The 13,320-nt window shown below is 42.3% G+C and overlaps 1 protein-coding gene across 4 annotated transcripts in view; it reads left to right on the top strand.

The window, feature by feature from the left end:
• The first annotated feature begins 9,180 nt into the window (after window positions 1–9,180).
• LOC139566000 (ras association domain-containing protein 8-like) overlaps window positions 9,181–13,320 on the top strand; it is a 33,066-nt gene continuing 28,926 nt past the window's right edge. For all 4 annotated transcript variants that reach the window (XM_071386801.1, XM_071386799.1, XM_071386797.1 and 1 more), the window contains exon 1: window positions 9,181–9,428. The gene's annotated coding sequence lies outside the window, so the exon portion shown is untranslated. The remainder of the gene's footprint in view (window positions 9,429–13,320) is intronic.

The raw sequence follows: 13,320 nt of genomic DNA, 5'->3' as shown, positions 1-13,320 counted from the left end.
TTGTACCGTATTGATGTTCAAAGTGAATAAAAAAAATAACACACCAAAGCCCCTAAGGTCTAAAATTGTATAATTATTTATAGTTATTGTCAAGTGTCAGTGTGCGGCGGTTAGGACGGAGTCAGGCGCAGGACACATAACTGAGTAAAAAGACGTACTTTACTCAAAAAAAAGAAACAACAATGATTTCCACGCAGGGAAAAACACACCAGCTCACAGAAGTCTTTAACACTAAACAAAGAACAAACACGCACAAAACCATGTGGGAACTAGAGGGTTAAATAGGGAATAAATTATAACGTAATGGGAACCAGGTGTGTACAATCAAGACAGAACAACATAGAAAAAGAAACGTAGATCGGTGGCAGCTAGAAAGCCGGTGATGTCGACCGCCGAACGCCGCCCGAACAAGGAGAGGCACCAACTTCGGCGGAAGTCGGGACAGTTATGTGGTATGTGTGAGTTTGGCATTTTGTTATTATTGTACTTACATTGCCTTTCTACGTTTCCTCACAGCAGGGATCAGTCTCTCACTCCCCCAACCAGATATGTTATATTTTCTCATGTCAAACTCATCCAGCACGCCCTTTGACATCAGCATAGCATTGGGCAGTGCTGAGCAGTGTGTACCTGAAAGCTCTTTTCTTGCTTGCTCGCTAGCCTAACTTCCTTTCATGGGAAATGTTAGCTAGTTAACATTAGCCTTCTACATCTAGCTACATATTGAACTTCCATCCTCTCAGTCCAGGGGCACAATGTATGAATTAATGGTTGGATAAGAATCACTGTTATAATCATTGGCCGGTAAAACCACAAGTTCAAATCCCTGTCTCCAGCCATGGCTAATTTAGAAAGGGCCAAATTTAGCTAGCTAGCTAGCCACCGAAGGACAACAACACAACGAAGTGCAACAATTCAAGTTGTTTCTGTCAATTACGTATTTCTCTCGATGTGATAGGGGTGAAGCCAAATCAAAACTGTCTTCCCTTGACACTTTTCTTGGTGCTCCAGGACCATTAACAGTTTAGCTCAACACTGATTGGCTATTATTTTATTATTTTATTTTTAATCAAGGGAGGCCAAATGCTCGCTGGTGGAAAAGGCTATGGGCGGAAACAGTATCATACTCTTTCTGACCAGACAGCATCAGATAGAATGCCTACACATACAGAGACAAAGGGGCGCTGTGTCGCTCGCTCTGATGCTTTCTCCCGTGAGATACATTCAGCCTCTTGCGAATTGTAGGAAAATTATGAAAAACAGAGAGACGAAAGAGAAAAAAATTTAAATAAAATTATTGGTAAATGTTTTGGGGAAGCCTGGCTTCCCTTGGCATCCAATAATACATGCCACTGCAACTGTTTGTGGTTGGATTCCAGTGAGATGCCAAGAAGGAAGTGGAGGAACAGGTCCAGATATCCATTCTCACTTTTCAAGGTTATATCCACTATCATCTTCAGCAACTCATGAACAAACAGAGCTCTGTAGACACATTTTCCAGGAAAAACTCAAGCACCCTAGTGTTCATCTCACACAGCAGTGGGACACATATAGAGAAGCAATGAACTCCTGAAAGCTCAGATGAACATAGCAGTACACCTTCCTCTGATGAAACAAAAAGTATTCTTGAAGAGTTCTGTGCAAAACCCAGAGTACACTGAAGCATCACTGACATCATGCCATATTCTTACAGGTCTTTCTTATAGAACAGGATATTGCCCTTCACCAGCTGTTCAAATGCCAGCTGGACCAGTTAAACAGTTAACAGTTATTTCTTTGTTTGGTTCTTTGTTTGGTTTTATGTCTAGATCATTTACGTCTTGCTTTTCATGTTTGTCTGAATGAGCAGGAGGTGATGTACATCTCAGTCAGAGTTATAATCTCTCCACTCTCATGTCCAACATTTGCTCTAGAACCATGGAATAAATAAGACTGACATGTGACGTGGAGGCTCTCTTCCTGAAGTATTCTACTTTCTGTTTGTCAGTGAACTCTCGTACTTCCGTCACCTTGTCGATGTACTGACGGAGGATCTGATTGGTTGCTGCTAGCCATGAGGTTATCCAGATGAGAGTTTTGGGAAGCGGATTCCCCTTGAGGAGGTTTATTAGCAACACATCCACTGATGATTTCTCAGTTAATAAATCACTCAACTTCTTGTTCTGATGAAAATGTAAAGGAAGTCTGCTTTCACCCAAACCATCAAAGATGAACGTTATATTATAGTCATGGAATTTCGGTGCATTGTTTAGCTCTTGAAGACTACTGGTCATCTTTAATCAAATTCAACTCTCTGAAAGCGAGCACAAAGATGAAATCAACTTCCTGCTAGCACAAAGATGAAATCAACTTCCTGATTGGCTTGACCTTTTACCCAGTCAAGGATGAACTTCTGAATATATACTGTTTTTCTGATGCCAGCAATGCCCTTCGTCATTACAGCTCTGTTGGGTTTCTTATTCTCTTGTCTTTGACCAGGTTTGAGTTTGAAGATGTCTTTGCAGTTGAGTGAAGTGTCTGATGATGTTTTTCTTCTCTGTATCCTCAATTTGCAGAATCTCATGCTCTTTATTAACCCCTTCACTCTCTCCCGGTGTGATGTATAGCTCTGTGTAAATGCCGTTGAGGGACATTTAATCCACTGACATGCCTTCAAACACAAACAGACTTCTCCTTCAGCTGGGCTTTATGTTGATCTTTAACTCTCTGTATGACGTCTGTAAGGAGGGAGAATATAACACAAGATACAAACTTATCAGAATCGTCCTTTCGTCACCCGTATGGATGAAACTACTCAGCCACTATAAGGTATAATGTAGTGCTATGTGGTTTAATGGACTTTATATATCAGTAGTGTCATCCTCTGCAACACATTCAAAACCATTTAGCCACATTTACTTATACTGTATGTATGGTAGCACCTCCTATGAGTGCTCTCTTTATAATAATGCATGATACGCGCATGCATATGCAAAATGCAATATAATGCACAATACAATATAAGCTATTAGCGCACCCATGCATTATAATGCCTTATGCATATGCAGTTATAATGAAATATGTTATTTGTCTTTGTTTTGTTTGTCTTTATATTTATCTTCATATTGCAGTGGTACTGGATGCAGCACAATATGGGTTCTGGGTCTCTCTGCACACTGGGGGTAAGTAAAATGGACCAACTCACGCAACACACTGCAGAGAGAGACAGAGAGAGAGCGAGAGACAGTGAGAGAGCGAGAGACAGTGAGAGAGCGAGAGACAGAGAGAGAGCGAGAGACATAGAGAGAGAGTTAATGTTAAAAGAATCTCCTACAGTGAGTTGTTGATTACTGGAGCAATTATAATGCTTCCATCCTGAGCAGTGATGGTAGACAGGAGATTGGAGGCTGGTCTGTTTACAGAAAGAAAGAGACAAATGTTGTTCTTAAAAAAGGCAGATATGGCTGTGCCTTCTAGGTACCTCCAAATTGTTTTATGTATATCATTTGTTTAGTTTCAGGCTTTGAACAACCCTCCCCCCCACATACACACCTCCCGCTAGCTTTTTATTTTAACAAAAATTGTTGAATATGCAGAGAATCACAAAGGCCTTTTAGTTAAAGGCGGGTATCCTCAAAAGCATAACATTGGTAGGGTTGTAGATCATTTTTACATCGTCAACCAAAAGTACACCACACATCCATCGTTTATTTTGGGTTAGAAAACAATTTTAGGATGATGCAGATGAGACAGTTAATGAGTTTACTGATAAACAGCACATTCCTGCACATTGCTGACTGTTAAGTGCTCAGAACCTAAGGAAAAGTGGATCTGCGGTTCCAATTGGTATGTGCAGCTTTAAACCTGTCCACAATGCCTTGCAGTGTCCCATCTACATTACAATGTAATTTACAAGCGTGAGCAGTGAGAGATCTGTAATCCTGGCAATAATAACCAACAACTGGCAATAATATAACTTCTTATTCCGATAGCTGCCATCAAAATAAAAGTTCCCAGTGAAACTGCTTAGTAAATGATAGGAAATCCATGTTCACGTTGATACATTCTGTGCACATCCCAAAGGAGTGGGGTAGTGTAACGATCCTAGCCTGCGCCCTGGACTCAAACTCAGGTCCCTCTAGTTCTAAGGGTAGGCTACCAGAGGAGGCTGGTGAGGGGAGGACGGCTCATAATAATGAATGGAGTGAACGGACACATAGAACACATAGAAACCAGGTGTTTGATGTGTTTGAGACCATTCCATTTATTCTGTTCTAGCCATTACTACTAGCCGTCCTCCCCATTTTAAGTGCCGCTAGCCACCACTGTAGGCTACCTACCCTTAGAACTAGACTGGGACCTGAGTTTGAGTCCAGCCCGCAGTTTAATCTTAGTTTAATTGCTACGTTATATTATTAAAATGTAATTTGTATTTTGTTGTATTGCAAAAACATATTGGACTGTACATCAAATTAATTGTGCTTCCATGAAAGTAGGGATCTACCCAGAAACACAATCAATATTTGTTTTCTGTTCAGTTGGCGTAGCAGTCAGGCCTCTTTGTCTTTGTCTTGTCGTGTCCCGTGTATATATCTTTTTATATATTTTTTCTTTGCATATATTTAAAAAATATTTTTCTTAACCTCAACTTCAACATACTCTCCTGCAACCAGCCTCACCCAATGTGGTATGGATGTGCTATTTTCTTTACTTTAGAACCGGAACCCCCAACAGAAGCTAGCCAGCTAACTAGCCTCTAGCTTGTAGTCAGCTAGCCACTGCTAGCGGTCATCAGCTAACCTTTAGCCCGGACAACTCTGTGCCAGTCTGCACAGTGAGATTCAACCCATCGGACTTCTTCTTCTCCATATCTCTGGATTCCTACTGCAAGCTCTGATCTTTTTCACCTGGATCATTGCAGCTAGCTATCTCCCGGCTAGCTGAAGAGGTTCATCAGCCACTCCTTGGGCTACAATACCTATTTTGCCAATTGGCCTGGACCCCTTTTACTGCCGATACGGAGCCCCGCCGATTCATCACGACTGGACTACCGACGTAATCCGCCCGAGGGGTTTTTTCAACAGGCTCCTCCGTTGCGATGTCCCCTGAATGTCCATCTGCTAGCCTGCTAGCCGCGGCCCGCTAGCTGTCTAGAGCATATCGGACTGTTAGCTGAAGAGGTCCATCAGCCAATTTCTTGGGCTACTATACCTATTTTGCCAATTGGCCTGGACCCTTTTACTACACGGAGCCCTGCTGATCCATCACGACTGGTCTGCCAACGTAACCGCACTAGGGGGCTACAACAGACTTTTTTCGTTGCGACGTCCCTCTAAGGCCCTTCTGCTAGCCCCGGCCCGCTAGCTGTCTGAATCGCCGTGCCTCCAGCTCGCCTAGCTACTCACTGGACACTATGATCACTCGGCTACACATGCCTCTCCGTAATGTCAATATGTCTTGTCCATTGCTGTTTTGGTTAGTGATTATTGTCTTATTTCACTGTAGAGCCTCCAGTCCTGCTCAATATACCTTAGCTGACCCTTTTGTTCCACCTCCCACACATGCGGTGACCTCACCTGGTTTAAATGGTGTCTCTAGAGACAATACCTCTCTCATTGTCACTCAATGCCTAGGTTTACCTCCACTGTATTCACATCCTACCATACCTTTGTCTGTACATTATGCCTTGAATCTATTCTACCGTGCTCCGAACGTACTAGACGACCAGTTCTTATCGCCTTTAGCCGTACCCTTATCCTACTCCTCCTCTGTTCCTCTGGTGATGTAGAGGTTAATCCAGGCCCTGCAGTGCCTAGCTCCACTCCCATTCCCCAGGCGCTCTCATTTGTTGACTTCTGTAACCGTAAAAGCCTTGTTTACATGCATGTTAACATTAGAAGCCTCCTCCCTAAGTTTGTTTTATTCACTGCTTTAGCACACTCTGCCAACCCGGATGTCCTAGCCATGTCTGAATCCTGGCTTAGAAAGACCATCAAAAACGCTGAAATGGTCATCCCTAACTATAACATTTTCCGACAAGATAGAACTGCCAAAGGGGGCGGAGTTGCAATCTACTGCAGAGATAGCCTGCAGAGTTCTGTCTTACTATCCAGGTCTGTGCCCAAACAATTTGAGCTTCTACTTTTAAAAATCCACCTTTCCAGAAACAAGTCTCTCACCGTTGCCGCTTGCTCTAGACCACCTTCTGCCCCCAGCTGTGCCCTGAACACCATATGTGAATTTATTGCCCCCCATCTATCTTCAGAGCTCGTGCTGTTAGGTGACCTAAACTGGGACATGCTTAACACCCCGGCCATACAACAATCTAAGCTTGATGCCCTCAATCTCACACAAATTATCAATGAACCTACCAGGTACAACCCCAAATCTGTAAACACACGCACCCTCATAGATATCATCATAACCAACCTGCCCTCCAAATACACTTCTGTTGTCTTCAACCAGGATCTCAGCGATCACTGCCTCATTGCCTGCATCCGTAATGGGTCTGCGGTCAAACGACCACCCCTCATCACTGTCAAACGCTCCCTAAAACACTTCAGTGAGCAGGCCTTTCTAATCAACCTGGCCTGGGTATCCTGGAAGGATATTGACCTCATTCCGTCAGTAGAGGATGCCTCCTGATTATTCTTTAAAAGTGCTTTCCTCACCATCTTAAATAAGCATGCCCCATTCAAAAAATCTAGAACCAGAAACAGATATAGCCCTTGGTTCACTCCAGACCTGACTTCCTTTGACCAGCACAAAAACATCCTGTGGCGTATTGCATTAGCATCGAATAGGCCCCGCGATATGCAACTTTTCAGGGAAGCTAGGAACCAATATACATACACAGGCAGTTAAGAAAGCAAAGGCTAGCTTTTTCAAACAGAAATTTGCATCCTGTAGCACAAACTCCAAAAGGTTTTGGGACACTAAAGTCCATGGAGAATAAGAGCACCTCCTCCCAGCTGCCCACTGCACTGAGGCTAGGAAACTGTCACCACCGATAAATCCACGATAATTGAGAATTTTAATAAGCATTTTTCTACGGCTGGCCATGCTTTCCACCTGGCTACCCCTACCCTGGTCAACAGCCCTGCACCCCCCACAGCAACTTACCCAAGCCTCCCCCATTTCTCCTTCAACCAAATCCAGAAAGCTGATGTTCTGAAAGAGCTGCAAAATTTGGACCCCTACAATTCAGCCGGGCTAGACAATCTGGACCCTCTCTTTCTAAAATTATTTGCTGAAATTGTTGCAACCCCTATTACTAGCCTGTTCAACCACTCTTTCGTATCGTCTGAGCTCCCCAAAGATTGGAAAGCTGCAGCGGTCATCCCCCTCTTCAAATGGGGAGACACTCCAGACCCAAACCCCTACAGACCTATATATATCCTACCCTGCCTTTCTAAGTAGTTCAGAGTGTCAAATCGGAAGGGGCTGTTGTCCGGACCTCTGGCAGTCTCTATGGGGGTGCCACGGGGTTCAATTCTCGGGCCGACTCTTTTCTCTGTATACATCAATGTCACTCTTGCTGCTGGTGATTCTCTGATCCAGCTCTACGCAGACGACACCATTATGTATACTTCTGGCCCTTCTTTGGACACTGTGTTAACTAACTTCCAGACGAGCTTCAATGCCATACAACTCTCCTTCCGTGGCCTCCAATTGCCCTTAATTGCAAGTAAAACTAAATGCATGCTCTTCAACCAATCGCTGCCGCACCTGCCCGCCCGATGGTTCTGACATAGAATATGTGGACGATTACAAATACCTAGGTGTCTGGTTAGACTGTAAACTCTACTTCCAGACTCACATTAACCATCTCCAATCCAAAATTAAATCTAGAATCAGCTTCCTATTTCGCAACAAAGCATCCTTCACTCATGCTGCCAAACATACCTCGTAAAACTGACTATCCTGCCGATCCTTGACTTCGGCGATGTCATTGACAAAATAGCCTCCCTACACTCTACTCAACAAATTGGATGCAGTCTATCACAGTGCCATCCGTTTTGTCACCAAAGCCCCATATACTACCCACCACTGCGACCTGTATGCTCTCGTTGGCTGGCCCTCGCTTCACATCCGTTGCCAAACCCACTGGCTCCAGGTCATCTATAGGGCTTTGCTAGGTAAAGCCCCGCCTTATCTCAGCTCTCTGGTCACCATAGCAGCACCGACCCATAGCACGCGCTCCAGCAGGTATATTTCACTGGTCACCCCCAAAGCCAATTCCTCATTTGGCCGCCTTTCCTTCCAGTTCTCTGCTGCCAATGACTGGAACGAATTGCAAAAATCACTGAAGCTGGAGACTCATATCTCCCTCACTAACTTTAAGCACCAGCTGTCAGAGCAGCTCACAGATCACTGCACCTGTACATAGCCCAGCTATAAATAGCCCATCCAACTACCTCATCCCCAAACTGTTATTTATTTATTATTTTTTGCTCCTTTGCACCCCAGTATCTCTACTTGCACATTCATATTCTGCAGATCTATCACTCCATTGTTCAATTGCTAAATTGTAATTATTTCGCCGCTATGGCCTATTTATTTCCTTACCTCCCTTATCTTACCTCATTTGCAAACACTGTATATAGACTTTTTCGGTTGTGTTATTGACTGTATGTTTGTTTATTCCATGTGTAACTCTGTGTTGTTTGTGTCACACTGCTTTTCTTTATCTTGGCCAGGTCGCAGTTGTAAATGATAACTTGTTCTCAACTGGCCTACCTGGTTAAATAAAAATAAAAAAATTATAAAAAAGTTCAACATGTGCATAACACATGTTGTAGGCATAATGTTCTTGATTAAAACAAAACAAAATACTTGCAAACGTCACTTATATTTGACTAAATATAGCTTAATATTGTATTAGAGCGTTGGGCCAGTAACCAAAAGGATGCTGGATCGAATCCCTGGGCTGAAAATCTGTCGTTCTGCCCCTGAGCAAGGTGGTAACCCTCTGTTCCCAGGGCGCCGAAGACGTGGATGTCAATTAAGGCAGCCCCACCCACCTCTCTGATTCAGAGGGGTTGAGCTAAATGCATTCAGTTCTACAACTGACTAGGTATCCCCCTTTCCCTTTATAATTTATTTTTTATATTATACGAGGGACCTTTATTGTGAAGGCTGAAGGAATTTACCCGGAAATGATACATACTCTGCGGTCCCCTTACAGTTGCCAACATTACACAAAAAGGAGCTGGAATCTGATGTCCTACAACGGATTGCACAGTAAACACGCGTGAATATGCAGAGCGCAAACTTTAATTAGGTAGCCTATTTGCACAATATATAAACCTTTGGATTATGCAATAAAATAACCTGCGGAGAACAATTATATATCACCGGATTGAATGCCTGAGCGGATTCAGAGTGGGACCAGAGAAAGAGGGGAGCTTCTCATACACTTTTAGCCGGAGGACTGCGGCTGGAAAGAGGTAAATGGATTTTGCAATAGGCGCAGCCAATGCCTTCGCAGTACAGCGTTAAGAGCAAAAAAAGAGCCCACCATAACTCAAGTATGATGGTGCTTATAGCTGGAAATGTAAAATTGCAGTGGTATAGCCAATGCATTTTCATTCTCACTAAATTAATTCATCTATGTTATTTCTACCAAGAGAAATATACCCACATACATTTTGTGTGGCCTCAAATATTAAGAGTCTGATCATATAAAAGAGTCTGATCATATAAAAAATACTGCCAAATGGGATTAGGGACATTTTCTCTAATTTAATAGCCTATGGATGTAGGGCCCCCTTGAGTAGGCTAGGTGACCTAAACAAATATCTGAACTGGTTGCAGAGAGAATACCTTGCCACTTTGAATGTCAATAGAATTTGGATTAATAAGAAAAAGTGTGTGTGGTCACTACTGTAACTCGATTCAACTTGTCAACAGGACCTGAAAATGACTACAAATATATTTATAATATATATATATATATATATATATATATATATTAAACATTGGTGAGCAATTCTTTAAATTTTTAAAATAAATGTATCCAACAACTAGAAATATTGTGTAATGCTCCAGGCCATCTGAAAGTTGTGTTTGACACAAGGGGCTGGATTCAATCAAACCTGTCATCATGTTCATGCAATAGGCTTTTTCAATGACTGTACTGTGCCATAACATTCATGCTCTCTCCCAAAACTGATAGCATCTATGTTGAAAATAATCTACAGTGCCTTCACAAAGTATTCACACCCCCTTGACTTGTCCACATTTTGTTGTGTGACAGCCTGAATTTAAAATGGATTAATTTGAGACTGTGTGTCACTGGCCTATGCACAATACCCCATAATGTCAGGGGAATTATGTTTTTAGACATTTTTACAAATGAATAAAAAATGAAAAGCTGAAATGTCTTGAGTCAGCAGTAAAAATGTTTTGCATGGACTCACTCTGTGTGTGATAATAGTGGTTATCATGATTTTTGAATGATTACCTCACCTCTGTACCCCACACATACAATTAATTGTAAGGACCCTCAGTTGAGCAGTGAATTTCAAACACAGATTCAACCACAAAGAACAGGGAGGTTTTCCAATGCCTTGCAAAGTGCACGTAATGGTAGAGGGGTAATAATAAAAAAGCAAACATTAAATATCCTTTTGAGCATGGTGAAGTTTTTATTTAAACTTTGGATGGTGTATCAATACACCCAGTCACTACAAAGATGCAGGTGTCCTTCCTAACTCAGCTGCTGGAGAGGAACGAAACCATGAGGCCTGTGATAGAAAACTGAGGATGGTTCAACATTACTCCACAATATTAACCTAAATGACAGAGTGGAAAAAAGGAAGCCTCTACAGAATAGAAATATTCAAAAACATGCATCCTGTTTGCAATAAGGCACTAAAGTAAAACTGCCAAATATGTGGAAAATAACTTAACTTTATGTCCTGAATAGAAAGTGTTATGTTTTGGGCAAATCCAACACATCAGGGAGTACCACTTTTCATATTTTCAAGCATGGTGTTGGCTGCATCATGTTATGGGTATGCTTGTCATCGGCAAGGAATAGGAGTTTTTTAGGATATAAAAATAAATAACGGAATAGAGCTAAGCTCAACCAGGTTTTCCTCTAGGATTTTGCCTAAGTCTGCTTTCCACCAGACACTGTGAGACAAATTCACATATCAGCAGTACAATAACCTAAAACACAAGGCCAAATATACACTGGTGGTTTACTAAGACGACATTGAATGTTCCTGAGTGGCCTAGTTACAGATTTGATATAAATCGGCTTGAAAATCTATGGCAAGACTTGAAAATGGCTGTCTAGCAATGATCATCAACCAACTTGACAGAACTTGAAGAATATTGTACAATTGAGGTTTGCAAAGCTCTAAGAGAAAGACTAAATTGTAATCGCTGCCAAAGGTGATTCTACAAAGTATCGACTCTGCTGTGAATACTTACATAAATGTTTTATATTTCATTTTCAATACATTTGCAAAAATGTCTAAAAACATGTTTTCACTTTGTCATTATGGGGTATTGTGTGTAGATGGGTGAAAAAACAACAATTTAATCAATTTTGAACACAAAATGTGGAATAAGTCAAGGGGTGTGAATACTTTCTGGAGGCACTGTAGATGCCTTTCTTTCTTTGACCCCTAATATTCTGAACCTATTTTATAGATCTATTGAGTCTGTCAATTCTTATTTACAATGACGGCCTACCCCGGACGACGCTGGGCCAATTGACTCAGGGGTGTGAATACTTATGTAAATGAGATATTCCTGTATTTAATTTTCAATGGATTTGCAAACATAATAGTGTAGAAGGTGAGGGGGAAAAATCTATTTAATCCATTTTGAATTCAGGCTGTATCACATCAAAGTGTGGAATAAGTCAATTGGTATGAATACTTCTGAAGGCACCTATTTTATGTGACAGTGGTGAAAAAACATAAGCATAAGTGCTGCTTGTTTGAATTGAACCTTCCGTCTCATTTCTTTGTTTGATGTGGCAGTTCTGTTTTCTGCTGACTGTTTGTCTAACAAGTTGGAGTCTGAGTCCCTATTGAGCTTCTTGCCAAGGACATTTAGAGTAGCACTTTATTACATGGTACATAAGTTACCAGGTATTTACTGAAAAGTTACAGGGTACAATGGTAATCACACAATGCAATAACCAATTAATTGTTTGTTTCTTTGGGATTCATTTGAACAGGTACCACTAGGCACCAATAGATACCATGCCATGTTGTTACCAGTTATTTACCAGAAAGTACACATTGTTACTACATACAGTGGGGAGAACAAGTATTTGATACACTGCCGATTTTGCAAGTTTTCCTACTTACAAAGCATGTAGAGGTCTGTAATTTTTATCATAGGTACACTTCAACTGTGGGAGACGGAATCTAAAACAAAAATCCAGAAAATCACATTGTATGATTTTTAAGTAATTCATTTGCATTTTATTGCATGACATAAGTATTTGATACATCAGAAAAGCAGAACTTAATATTTGGTACAGAAACCTTTGTTTGCAATTACAGAGATCATACGTTTCCTGTAGTTCTTGACCAGGTTTGCACACACTGCAGCAGGGATTTTGGCCCACTCCTCCATACAGACCTTCTCCAGATCCTTCAGGTTTCGGGGCTGTCGCTGGGCAATACGGACTTTCAGCTCCCTCCAAAGATTTTCTATTGGGTTCAGGTCTGGAGACTGGCTAGGCCACTCCAGGACCTTGAGATGCTTCTTACGGAGCCACTCCTTAGTTGCCCTGGCTGTGTGTTTCGGGTCGTTGTCATGCTGGAAGACCCAGCCACGACCCATCTTCAATGCTCTTACTGAGGGAAGGAGGTTGTTGGCCAAGATCTCGCGATACATGGCCCCATCCATCCTCCCCTCAATACGGTGCAGTCGCCCTGTCCCCTTTGCAGAAAAGCATCCCCAAAGAATGATGTTTCCACCTCCATGCTTCACGGTTGAGATGGTGTTCTTGGGGTTGTACTCATCCTTCTTCTTCCTCCAAACACGGCGAGTGGAGTTTAGACCAAAAAGCTATATTTTTGTCTCATCAGACCACATGACCTTCTCCCATTCCTCCTCTGGATCATCCAGATGGTCATTGGCAAACTTCAGAAGGGCCTGGACATGCGCTGGCTTGAGCAGGGGGACCTTGCGTGCGCTGCAGGATTTTAATCCATGACGGCGTAGTGTGTTACTAATGGTTTTCTTTGAGACTGTGGTCCCAGCTCTCTTCAGGTCATTGACCAGGTCCTGCCGTGTAGTTCTGGGCTGATCCCTCACCTTCCTCATGATCACTGATGCCCCACGAGGTGAGATCTTGCATGGAGCCCC

This window comes from Salvelinus alpinus, chromosome 37 (genome assembly GCF_045679555.1).
Source record: "Salvelinus alpinus chromosome 37, SLU_Salpinus.1, whole genome shotgun sequence".
In the NCBI taxonomy this organism is placed as follows: Eukaryota; Metazoa; Chordata; class Actinopteri; order Salmoniformes; family Salmonidae; genus Salvelinus; species Salvelinus alpinus.
The sequence above is the reverse complement of the archived record's forward strand: the minus strand, read 5'-3'. Positions and strand labels throughout refer to the sequence as shown.